We start from the raw sequence: 13,492 nt of genomic DNA on the forward strand, positions 1-13,492 counted from the left end.
CCTGGGGGAGAGTTGTGAAAGTATATTGTTGCCCCTGCCAGGTGAAGGCAAACTGTTTCTGGTGGTCCTTTGAGACTAGTATGGAGAAGAAGGCATTAGCCAGATCAATAGCTGCATACCATGTACCAGGAGAAGTATTAATTTGCTCAAGCAATGTAATCACATTTGGGACAACAGCTGCAATCAGAGTCACCACCTGGTTAAGTTTACGATAATCCACGCTCATTCTCCAGGATCCATCTATCTTCTTTACAGGCCAAATTGGTGAATTAAATGGGGATGTAGTAGGAATCACCACCCCTGCATCTTTCAAGTCTTTGGTGGTGGCACTAATCTCTGCAATCCCTCCAGGAATGCGGTATTGCTTTTGGTTTACTATTTTCCTAGGCAATGGCAATTCTAATGGTGTCCACTTGGTCTTTCCTACCATGATAGCCCTTATTCCACATTTTAGGGATCTGATATGGGGGTTCTGCCAGTTACTAAGTATGTCTATTCCAATAATGCATTCTGGAACTGGGGAAATAACACAGGATGGGTCCAGGGGCCCACTGGACCCACAGTGAGGCGTACTTGAGCTAAAACTCCATTGATAACTTGACCTCCATAAGCCCCCACTCTGATTGGTGGGCCTTCGAAACATTTTGGGTCTCCTGGAATTAGTGTCAGTTCTGAGCCGGTGTCTAGTAATTCCCGAAAATTTTGATTATTTCCTTTCCCCCAATGAACAGTCACTCTTGTGAAAGGCCGCAGGTCCCTTTGGGGAAGGCTAGAAGAAAGACTAACAGTATAAACCTTCAGTGATGTAACAGTATCCTCCTTACAAGGGACCCGGCCTCCCCTTCATTCAAGGGGTTGTGGGTCTGTAAACTGGCTCAGGTCTGGGAATTGATTGAGTGATCATGACTGTCTATTCTGCTGTTCACCTGATCTACCATTCTTTTGCCTGTACAGATCACGGAAATATTTAGTAGGCTTCCCATCTATTTCATTCCTAGGGACACCGTGGCTAAGTAGCCAATGCCATAATTCCACACGAGACAGGTTGCTTTGATTATTATTGAAAACTTGTTGTCTATTATAACCACGCCCACCCTGTCTCTGTTGATTCAGTGCTGACACCTGCCCTCTACCATCACGGGGACCAATCAGCCCCACTGTGGGCAAATGTCGGAGTTCGCTTAGGGCAGTGCCCACTGTTAATCCTGGTGCACATAGAATAGCAATTACAGGAGTCTTAAGAGATGCTGGGGCCCACTTCACAAACTTGTTCCTTATGGTTGTGGAGAAGGGCATGTCCTCAGGACACCCCCTTTTTGGATCTATGGGAATATCTTGATAGATCCATTCTAACATACCAATTTCTCCAAGCTTTTGGATGCCTTCCTCTACAGTGTACCAAGGGAGGTCAGGTACTTCAAGTTGGTCTAATCTAGGCCATCTGGCAGTCCATACTTCATTGAACCAACCAAATAAAGACTTAGATCCTTTTTTAGCCTGTCTCGCAGAGACATTGAAAGAAGAGTCTGTGCTTAGGGGTCCCATATCCAGAAACTCAGACCGGCCTAATATTACATTTCGTGCACCAGTATCCCACACCCTGAGTAACCATTCCCAGGGGTATTCCCCAGGCTTTTGCTTGTACGTATTTGAGAACTCGAGCAGGTCTTTATGTGTGTAGCCCACTTCTTCTTGGATAACCTCACCTTTAGGAGGTTTCTGAGACTTAATTCTAGTGACAGGTCTAGCGGAAATAATGGGTGGTTGGGGTGTTTCCTGGGTGCTCTCAGCAATACCTTGCGAGGCATCTTCCTCAGGTAATGCTACTGATGCAGCCCCACCTGGCATATCAACTTGAATAGTTTGGATAATCTGCTCAGGTGTTTCTAAGGGCTCAATATCCTCTTCTTCTGTATCATCAGCCCATATGTTCCCATCCCATGTTTCAGGGTCCCAACTTTTCCCAATGAATGCCCTTACTTTGGTTTCAGACACTACTCTAGATCTGCAATTCAGCCACTCGTATAATGAGACTCTGGACCTGGTTCTCAGCAATGTCAGCTCTTTTACTAGAGGAGAGAAGGCTCTCCTTTGTAGCACAGATGGAAGTTTTCAAATCTGTTAGTCTGCACCTGAGGCGTGCTTTTGAGGCTCTGAGATCATCCCTCTCCTTAATAACTCTTTCCATTGTAAGAAGGACCAGTCAACCAGCTTCCCTATACTTGTCATTATCTCAAAACTCCTGGAAAATATCAAATATACGATTGCCTAGAGCATCTCCTTTATCCAGCACGTCATCTACTTTAGGTGCTACTTCAGGTATTATCTTTGCTATTTCACACCATGGATTAATACGGGTAGCAGACGTATCCCCGTCAAGACTAAATAGGTTGGAAAACCAATTTAAGAAATCCATATTTATAGTTTATTTCTCTGGAAGCACTCCTGGTACCAAATGTATTTGTCTTTAGAGAGACAAACCAGATTGCTAGTAATTATATATAAATATATTTATAAAGATAGATATGTAATTCAAGAAATAAACCGTTAAATTATATACAGATAGATGATACAAGAAATTAACAGTCAAATTATAAAGCAGTGAGACACTAGCATTCCTTCAAGACTTGAGAGCTGCCAGTTGCCAGTCCCCTTCTGTAGAGAGATCTGGGCTATATATACCCAGGCAGCAAACAGCAAGGCAGGTCCCCAACTGTCATCAACTGTCAGTCCCCAGCTCCAGAGATGAACATTCCAATTGTGTGGGCTCAAAGGGACCTCAACTTACAGCAACACAGTCCACAGCCTAGACATCCCACACGTAGTGAGTGTACCCCTTTAAACTGAGACACAGAACAACCAAGGTGAGGCTCACCGAGCCATTTATCCCTCTGCCCTTCAGTTATTCCTACTTGTGTTTATCGGCCAGGCTGGCACAATAAACTATAGCTGGGTCCTTGGGGAAAGAGGTGTCCACTTGCCGACGGGGCTGATACTATTCTTGCAGTCCGTGCTGTCAGTGAGAAGCCCCTGCCACGATGCAGACGTGCGTCCGGACCTGGACTGATGGCAGGAACCACAACATGGGAAGCCAGGCTCTGCGCACTGCCTCCACGGCCGCCCTCGCCCACAGCCATCAAGTGGCCTTTATGACTTGCCAAAAATGGTGTCCATGTGGTCATCACTCTCAGGTTTGCCTTGCTTACACGAATCCCCCACTTACATAGACTCCTTAGCAATAGGCTTTTTTGTTTGTTTGTTTTGGATTGGCTAATGGTGCAGAACCTATTTCCACAGACACACGGACATACTGCCCTTTAGGGAAATGTGTTTAAATTGATTGCCCCTATTTAAAAAATAAGAACAAACAAACAACCCCCCAAACCCCTTTTATCGTGAATTAGGTGAAGGTGTACAGAGCAGATGACCAGCTTTACACTCAACAATCCATATATATTTTGTCTCAACTTATACATTGCAATGTCCTCACTGGACCATGCCTGCCCCACTGTTTCTTGGAGTGTCCTGTGTCCATCCTCTTTCTACCTAAGCCTCTGAACTTCGTCCCTGGGTAAATGCTGCCCTTTGGATCTTGAATGGTTTATTATTCTAACAAGGGTGTGAGTTCCGTTCTAGATCTGAAGGGTGGCTAATGGCCATAGTTGCAAATCTCATCAGCCATTTCTATCTTTTTTTTTTTAAAGAGAACACATAGTAGGTCTTACACAGGGCAAAGACAGGACAACTTCAGACACATCATCTGGAGGAGGGGACCATTAAGAAAAGGTCATAATGGCATGGAAGGATTCGCATTTGTCCAGTTTTTTTTATTGGGTTGTCTTTTGGTTGTGAATTGGCAGGAGTCTAAATAGAGAGGTATATATATATTTATATATATATATATGCTATGCAACCCTTCTCAGATGTGTGGTCCCCCCAATATTCCCCCATTCGGTTGTTCGGTGCTGTCAGGTCAGTTCTGATTCTTTTTTTTGGGGGGGGTTCTTTTCTTTCCATTTTATTGGCATATAATTCACATATACAATAGTGCAATCACATCAAGAAGGTTGTACAGTCATCACCACAATCAATTTTAGACCATTTCCTTCATTCCTGTACTCCCTATTAGCTCCCCAATTCCCCCCAACCACCCCTGTCATACCCTCAAGGGACCAATAATCCAGTTACATCTCTATAGATTTACGTATGCTGGATTTCATGAACAGAAAAACATTAAAAATAATAACAAAAACCAAAAAACACAAGAATAACAAAGTAGAACAGATGAACCTCTCAATCAGTTTTTATGCTTCTTAATGCTTTGTCTAGTGTCAGAAAAAGGTACATGTTTTCTCCAATAAATTCAACAGCTGTGGTTATTGAGCCATAAGTACCTCTAAAAATAGTATTCTTAAGTACAAGGGACTTGAAGGAGCTCTGGAGATGTTCTTGTCTGCTAACTTAGAGGGTGGTGACTCTAACCTACCCAGCTGCTCATGGATAAAGACTTGGCAGGCTGCTTCCATGAAGATCATGTGCAACATGGAAGAAGCACACCAACTCATGTGATCCGAAGGCCACAATGACAAAATTCAGATATGACAAAGGGAAAAGTATCAGCGCCTCAACTGCGAACCCCAATGTGTTCTAAGGAAGACGGTGGGAGCCCCAAACTCATCAGCAGAGCATCTTGTCAGATTAAGCCACTGGCAGATCCCCTCTTGCCACAGGCAAGGGTCTCTAACAGCTTCCCCCCCTCCACTTTTTTTCTTTTCCCCCTTGTCTCCCAAATATAAAATCAGACAGACACGATGTCAGTCTTGTATTATTCTGGGAATTCCTGTAGCACTGGAATGGAACCCATCAGCAGTAAATCTGATAGCAGGTTATGAACAGCGCAATCTAATAGCTTTAAAAAATTTTTTTAAAATCGTTTTATTAGGGGCTCATGCAACTCTTATTACAATCCATACATGCATTAATTGTGTAAAGCACATTTGTACATTCATGGCCCTCATCATTCTCAAAACATTTGCTCTCCACTTAAGGCCCTGGCAACAGGTCTTCATTTTTCCCTCCCTCCCGTCTTCCCCCTCCCTCATGAACCCTTGATAATTTATACATTATATTTTGTCATATCTTGCCCTGTCTGACGTCTCCCTTCACCCACTTTTCTGTTGTCCGTCCCCCAGGGAGGAGGTCACATGTAGATCCTTGTAATCAGTTCTCCCTTTCCAACCCACCCTCCCTTTACCCTCCCAGTATTGCCACTCACACCACTGGTTCTGAAGGGATCATGTGCCCTGGATTCCCCGCGTTCCCAGTTCCTATCTCTACCGGCGTCCATCCTCTGTCTTAGCGACCCCATGTGCAGCAGAATGGAGCACGTTCTAGCCTGTGCCATCCTCACACTGACAGCTGTGTTTGAGTCCGCCGTGCAGCCACGGGGCCAGTTCGTCACATCGAGGGTCTTCCTCTGTCTCGCCAAATGTGAAGTCCCTGTGTCGAATCGAGTCCCTCCTGATCCCGTGTCTCACTGTCCTTGCTTCTAATGAGCATCCCCACTGCGCTTCTTCCAAGACAGATTTGTTTGTTTAGGCAGTCCATGGTGCTTTCAATCTTCTCCAGCATCATAATGTAAATGCATCAATTCAGTCTTCTGGTTCACAGTCCAGCGTTCACATCTCTATCAGGCGATTGAAACACCATGACGTCCTTGCTCTTCAGCACTTTTAAGGGGTCTGGTGCAGTCATTTGTCCAGTGCAACATCATTTAATTTTTGACTGTTGCTTCTACGATCGTTGACTGTGGATCCAAGCAAGAGGAAATCTTCAACAAGTGCAGTCTTTTCTCTATTTATCGTGATTGTGTCTATTGGTCCATATCTCGTAATCCCTACTGAAGGCTGCAACCATTGATCGGCATCTGCAAATGCTGGTGGCCATACTGAGACCGAAGCATGAACTTTATCACAACCCAAGAAACACCCCAACCCAAGAGGCAAGAAGCGAAACTTCCCTCCATTCGGAAACTACTCCTGTGTAGCGCCTGGGGCAAGTAAAAAAGTATTGCTACTGGCGTTCCAATTCATCCATGTATGGGTTGATTCCAAGAAAAATATGTTGCCATATAGTTCTGATGGGTGGATGGATGGCTGCAGGCAAGTTCTCTCAGTAAGACACGTGTCTTGGTCTCGTTGGCGTGCCTTCAAAAATCAAGTCCAATCCAACCAGCAGCTTCGGAGGGGAGCCGCTGGGCCAGTTAAATGCAAGGCGGAGAGGTCGGCTCAGACGGTAACAGTGACTGGCTTGTGGGGGGGGGGGGGGTTCTCACAGGGGTCATCCTGGTAGACTTTCTTGAAGGACACGGGACCATCGGGGGCTCCTTATGAAGGTGTTTTAAGGAAATGTAGAACAGCAGTGACACATCAGGGCTGGGAACATTGTATCTGGGAGCTTCTTTTTTGCACCATGCATCTGCTCATCCCTTCTCCAGAGTAGTAAGGACAGTTCTGTAAGAATTCATGGGGAAACTTCGCCCCTCGACCCTACAGCCCTGAGCTTGCCCCAGACAGACTTCTTGTCCCTGAACTCAGAGGACACTGAAAGGGAACATCATTTAAGGCTCTGGAGGATGTCAAACTGCTGTCTTGGTGTAAAGTGGGAGCCCAGAAGTCGGGGGAGGGGGAGGGGGAAGGTTCGGGAGATGGAGACACGGCCTTCAGCGTAGTATAGACCCAGATGGAGGACGTGATGAGAAACAATAGCTTCCTGTTTGGCTATTTTTCCTCACAGAGGTTTCTATGACTCTGTAGCGGTATTTTGTGACTTACCCTCGTTGGGCTCAACAAGACCATCTTCACTTCTCCAGAGCATCTGGCCCCACTTTTCCCAACACAGGTTTATTTGTCCTTGTGGCAGTTCATGGCCAAGCGTGTCATGCAAATGCACCGGCTCTTCCCTGCTCCTCCTTGTGCATCACCCAGCTTCTGCTCACAGATGGGCTCAGTGAAAGCTCTGGGTTTGGGGTCACATGCACCTGAGTCATCAGTGGGACGGCTTTGCTTTGTAACACTTTGAAGAGGTTGTGTGTCGCAGATCGGCCCAATGCAACACGCTGACCTCTCTTTTTGGTAATCATGTTACTGGGGCTCATACACCTCTTATCACAATCCATACATACATCCGCTGTGTAAAACACATTTGTACATTCATTGCCCTCATCAGTCTCAAGACATTTGCTCTCCACTTAAGCCCTTGGCGTCAGCTCCTCATTTCCCCCTCTCCCTCCCCACTATTCCTTCCTCCTCCCTTATGAACCCTTGATAATTTATAAATTATTATTATTTTGTCATATCTTACACTGTCTGATATCTTCCTTCACCCACTGTTCTGTTGTCCATCCTCCAGGGAGGAGGTTATATGCCGATCCTTGTAATCGGTTCTCCCTTTCCACGCTACCCAGTATTGCCATTCTCAGCACTGGTCCTGAGGGGTCCGTCGGTCCTGGATTCCCTGTGTTTCCAGTTCCTATCTGTGCCAGTGTACATCCTCTGATCTAGCCAGATTTGTAAGGTAGAATTGGAATTGGACTCATGATGTGGGGATGGGGTGGTGGGGAGGGGGAGGAAGCATTTAGGAACTAGAGGAAAGTTGCATGTTTCATCATTGCTAACCTGCACCCTGACTGGCTCGTCTCCTCCTCATGACCCTTTTGTAAGGGGATGTCCAGTTGCCTACAGATGGATCTTGGGTCCTTAATCAGCACTCCCCCTCATTCACAATGATTTGATTTTTTTGTTCTTTGATGCCTGATACCTGATCCCTTCGACACCTCGTGGTCACACAGGCTGGTGTGCTTCTTCCATGTGGGCTTTCTTACTTCTGAACTAGATGGCCGCTTGTTTACCTTCCTGTCTTTAAGACCCTAGATGTTATATCTTTTGATAGCTGGGCACCATCAGTTCTCTTCACTACATTTGCTTATGCACTTACTTTGTCTTCAGTGATTGTGTTGGGAAGGTGAGCATCATGGAATGCCAGTTTAATAGAACAAAGTACTCTTGCATTGAGGGAGTACTTAAGTGGAGGCCCAGTGTCCATTTGCTACCTTAATACTAATCCTATAAATATATGCACATAGATCTATTTCCCCATCCTCATATATAAATATATTTACGTAAGTATGTGTCTTTATTTAGACCTCTATAAATGCCCTTTGACTCCTGGCTCTTTCCTCTATTTTGTTTTATTTTCCTCCTGTCCCACTATCATGCTCAGCCTTCATTTGGGTTTCAGTAATTCCTCTCGGTTACATTACTCTTGATCTCGCCCTACCAGGCCTCCTACACCCTCCTCAGCATCGATTTGGATCACATTTTGTTCCCTTGTCACTGGGTTTGTTAACACCACTTCCTTTCCCTCACCTTCCCCCACTCCCGTGTTCCCCCAGGAACCATCAGTCCCATTGTTTTCTCCTCCAGACTGTTCATCAAGCCTATCTTATTTAGACAGACCTGCGGAGATAATAGCGCACAAAAACAAGACAGAGCAAAACAGAACAACAACAACAAAAAGAAAGAAAGAAAGAAAAGCCTGTAGTTAGTTCAAGGACTGTTGGCTTTTAGGAATGTGTTCCGGTTGAGTCTGATGAGGTGCCAAGCCCTGACCCCAAAGTCTATTTTTGGTATTGATTGGGAACTTCCTTGCTCTGCTCCCCTTGCTGTTCAGTTGCACGCCCTTAGTGTTTTGCCTCGGTGTGGTGGGGTCAGATCAGGCGCAATTCCCACACTGTGTCTCCAGTGTTGTCCCCTGCCGGGCTATGGGTGAGGGAGGGATGTTGTGTCTCATACTGGGGCTGGCAATATGGTCCTCTCTGTGCATTGGCTGCTCTGGGTGGGGATATTGTCCTCCAGGCTCGGTGGGCCACACTGCTGCTTCCAGGAGCGTTGATTGCGGATCCAACGTCAAGGAAAGCTGTCCATTGCCTGTTGATCTTGTGGCTAGAGTTCTGTGTTGACCAGGACAGCACCTCGTTCATAGATGGTCACACTCAGCTCTCTGGGCCTTTGCTGGCCATGCTTTTGATGTTGTTGGCATTGTCTGGGAGAGAGGGTAGGATGTGTCCACCTGTGTGGAAGTCTCTGCATGGTTTTGTGGGTGAGCAGAGGGAACCCAGAAAGGGCAGGGGACTCACGACGGAGTGAACCCTTCCCAGGTACAGCTGGCCCCCACATCGGCCGCTGGGCTCCAGGGCCTGGCCCCCACTGGGTCCAAGGACGCAGGAGCGGAGGCAAGGCTTGCGGGGGCAGGGTACTGAAGACCTGGTATCAGGAAACCAGCCTTCTCCCAGCTTACGTCTTTCTTCACAAGCTCTTAAGCTGCTTAAAAACCTGGCCTATAGACTTGTGACTCATCAATTACGCCTGCAACAGAATTAGCCAATTTGTTAGATCTCCAACTGATCTCATACATTTGTCTTGTCCCCCTCCTTTTTATTTAATAGCTGACGTACAAAAGCAACCAAAGTTTACACAAAAGGGAAAAACAAGCACACGAAACCAAAGCAAATGGCGTGGTTCTCTCTCTCTGTTTTCTAAAAGAATAGAATTAAAAACCCAGCTTGCAAACAGAAGCTCGGGGCTCACCACGCCAGCCCCTCTCTACTCTGATCTCTGGGGTGCCTGGTCTAAATCACTCTAGGGGCTAGCTTTCCCCCACCCTCTTCTCCCCTCACGTGTGCACGCCACATGGCCTCTCCCAGGGTCCCCATGGTGGGGGCCGGGGGCCTAGATGGGTCTTCTAATGAACACTTCCTGCCTGGAAAGTGCCCCTCCACCATCCAAGGGCTCCATTGCCCACCACACGGTGCGCCAGTGTGGGAACGGAGGCGCAGAGAGGCTGAGGGATTTGCCGAAAGCTCTTACCTTGTACGGAGTCCTGCTGGAGGAATGGCTACTCGAAAGGCCAGCAGTTCAAACCCACCAGTCTCCCATGGAAGAGAGATGGGGCGATCGGCTCCCAGAACCATGGCTGTGGGTGAGTGACACCATGCAGTGGGTTCTGGCCCTCGTGCTCAACAGAAGGAGACACAGCCTGCTCCTGCCCCTCCCCCCAACACACACACACACACACACACACACACACACACGTCGCTCCATTGGAGCCCATCGTTACCGCCACGGTGTCCATCCAGCTGGCGGAAGGCCTCCCTCTTTCCTGCTGGCCCTCAATGTCCTTCTCCAGGGAAGATGATTTGGGAAGCTCCAAGCCTAGAAAAACCCAACAGGGCCGTTCTGCTCCATTCCACGGGGGTTGCTAATGAGTCGGGTTGACTGTCTGGCACCTAACCACACCAACTTCACCTGGTAAGGGACCCTCGCCTCTAACTGCAAACGCCAAAGGACACACGGTCCAGTGACCTGGCTGGCTCCTTTGTCTCTGACCCTGGGCCAGTCCAGAGCAGCAGCTGCAGGGGCTCGTTCTGCCCGAGAGGTTGTGTACGGGGCCGGGTCTGGAGGTATATTTGGGGGCGTCGCACCAGGGATTGACATAGGACTGGCATCTTATGAGTGGATGCTACGGACCCTGCTCTGCACCCCACAGCTCACTGGATGTGCCACCCCGCCCCACTCCCACCCCTTCCTCACCTCAGTCAGGGCCGCAGTGGAGACTCCCTGATATAGGTGAAATGTCTCGGGCAACGCGTGTCTGCCCATGAGCCCAGAGCGTGTCAGGAAGCTACGCGCCGCCCGACACATTGCTCATCTCCCTGAGACAGAGTCTGGGTAACCGAAACAAATTCTTGCCTTCCTTGTTGTTTTCTGAACTGCTTCAGTTCTTACGCACGCACACACGCACACCACTGGACATGCATCATTTTTGTAATCGAGTGTGGGGGGAAGTACTGTTTTCATTGTGTAAAATAATAAAAAAGGGGGGGTTTAAGACTTATCGATTTCGATCCCGTTCCCTCACTAGCTAGCTGTCAGGTACAGCTCTCTGGGAAATATGTCTACCTGGGAAGTAAGAAGAGCTATCCTTCTTGCTTTATATTATAGGAATATAAAGTAACATTGTCCCGGAAAAGCTCCGGAGCCCAGAGGAGAAAAATTGTCGTGAATCTTGAGACATTACTTCTCGCCTATATTTCTTCTCCGAGGCGGAAGCGTGCATTCCTGCGGCACAGAGGATTGGGAAAAAACAGGACTTGGGCGGGCTGCATCCTGATGTGCCAAGCTCAGGGTCAGACACTGGCAGAGGAGTGGGGTCCCCAGGGGGCTGGGGAGACACAGCTCGAGCATGAATAGGAAGACTGACGAAGCCCTGGAGCCTTTGAAGGAGGTCCTGTCAGCAAGCACGGGATGTACTGTGGACCGCAGAGGAATGTGCACGTCTGTCCTGGAGGGAACTGCAGCCAGCACGCTCCTTAGACACGAGTGCAGGGGGACTCCATCCCACGGACTTGGGACCAGTCCCTGGAGAAGCACATCGTGAGCCTGGTAAAGCAGAGGCTCACTGGACAAGGAGGAAGATGCCCCGTCGGGGAGATGGACCACATTTTGCTGTGACACTGCATCATAACCGTGTGGTTGGCGCGGGACCAGGCGATGCGGTGTTCTCTAGTACAGGAGGTCACTTTGAGTACCAGCGGCCCCAATGGTACCTCATTGCAACTACTCCTCCTTCTGGGGACCGTCTTGTCTCCCCAGGAATATGTGAACCCCAGTCGGCATGGTCTGCTGGGGTCCCGGGGTCCATTGGGACCCATAGCCACCCCATGTGAAAGGGAAATGTCCTTGGGGTTTTCTGAGCTGTCCCCTTTACTGACACCCTACTAGGTCTTTCCCCAGGGGCCAGTGGGTGAGTTCAAACCACTCACTTTGGGTGAGCAGCCGAGCACCTCACCACGGCGGCACCAGGACTCCCTCAGGCTGGGCTAGGGCAGGCCTTTGCCACCTTAGCACGACTGATATTTTGGACAGGGTGATTGTTGTGGGGATGAGTACTCGTCCCACCACCCCACCCCAGAGTGGCAGTAGCATGCCTCCCCAAATCCTGATGACCACCGGTGCCTGCAGATATGTGTCCCCTGGGGGTGCTGGCTGGGACACTTGGGGTGTGACAAGAAGATGCATCAGAAGGCTACCTCCCTCTCAGTTTCTGTCCACGAGCGGCATCTTCAAAGTCTCCCTCCCTGTGTGCCCAGCTCCTCAGAGATTGCCCCTCTCCACACCCAGCCCCTGGGAGCCCCTTCATCCTGCTGGCAAGCCTTCCTAGATGGGTCAAGGACCAGGGGCAGGGCTTCTGGTTCTGTAGTCACCACATGCCAGGCAGGCCAGGAGCCATCAGGAGCCATGGAAGGGAGCCCGCAGGGGCCCCACACAGCACTGAGCGGCATGGATGGAGAGAGGGCCCAGGGAGATGTGCTGCCCGACTGTCCCCACACCCCAGCCCTGCAGGCCCACTGCCCCTGCCTTGTATCAGAGCCAACAGATGAACTTTAAATGGAGCAGGTGGAAACCAGTTTGGAGATCAAATAGTTACCCTCCTCCCCGCTTCCTTACAAACCCATAACCGTAGAGAACACAGTCAGGGCCTGGCAGTTCTGACTGAATTATTACCGACCCCCTCCCAGCCCCCCCAGAACTCCCCCCCTCTGAAGACCACAGCTGGGCACGGGCGTGGGGGCGGGGAAGCAACTCTGTGAGCTCCTGCTCCTTGGTCTAAATGGCCTGGCCTCAGCCCTCCATCCCAGCAGGACAGGAACATTATAAATACATGCTAAACAGCCTTCTGAAAAGCAGGCTAATTGCGCTTCTAGGAATTTCCCCACTGCTGTCCCCCAGCATGGTGATGAATACACAGGTCCCTGCATCGCCACAAGGACCGTCATGGCAACAGACTGGGGGCCCCCTGGGTGCCCAGGCTCCCCTGGTAAGACAAGCCGGCTCCTCCTCCTCCATAGCCTGGCCCGGGGGCCCAGGCGGCCACTGGGGAGACTCGGCCAGTGCAGTGCCAGTTACAGCGTGCCTGTGTCCCGACAGGGGCCGATGCCTATGTCCCCACCATTTTGACCCCGTCTGGTGTCTTCAGGCCGCTGCCCCCGGGAGAAAGAGGGATCGAGAGGGATAATTCACAGGATTATGAATGATCTGTTGGTTTCGAGTTTGGGAGCAGACATGCATGGATGAAATGACCTTTCTTCAAGGGGGTGGGGCATACTAATGACTGAGAAATACCTGGCAGGGAAGGGGTGATGGCTTTGTGCAAAGCAGATGCTGCCACACTGTCCAGGCACAGTGTTGTTTTTCTTACCGCACTGCAGCCTCCTTGTGGGCTGTTTTAGGGTCTTTCCAGCCACAGTGCGGCCGTCCACCCCCTAGCCACAAGCCCAAGCCTTTCCCTCTAACCTCCCGCCTGCCATAGCTTTGCTGACCTCTGGCAAGGCTGGATCTGCGGATAAGCCTGGGCTCATTCTTCTGCATCTTTG

General features: G+C 49.3%; 1 non-coding gene across 1 annotated transcript; it reads right to left on the minus strand.

Annotated features, from left to right (window-relative positions):
• Nucleotides 1-4,777: 4,777 nt before the first annotated feature.
• On the minus strand, nt 4,778-4,901 carry LOC142423680 (small nucleolar RNA SNORA54). The gene has a single exon (XR_012779284.1). It is a non-coding gene; the product is annotated as a small nucleolar RNA SNORA54 (small nucleolar RNA).
• Between the last annotated feature and the right edge of the window lie 8,591 nt (nt 4,902-13,492).

Source organism: Tenrec ecaudatus, chromosome 12, assembly GCF_050624435.1.
Source record: "Tenrec ecaudatus isolate mTenEca1 chromosome 12, mTenEca1.hap1, whole genome shotgun sequence".
Lineage (NCBI taxonomy): Eukaryota > Metazoa > Chordata > Mammalia > Afrosoricida > Tenrecidae > Tenrec > Tenrec ecaudatus.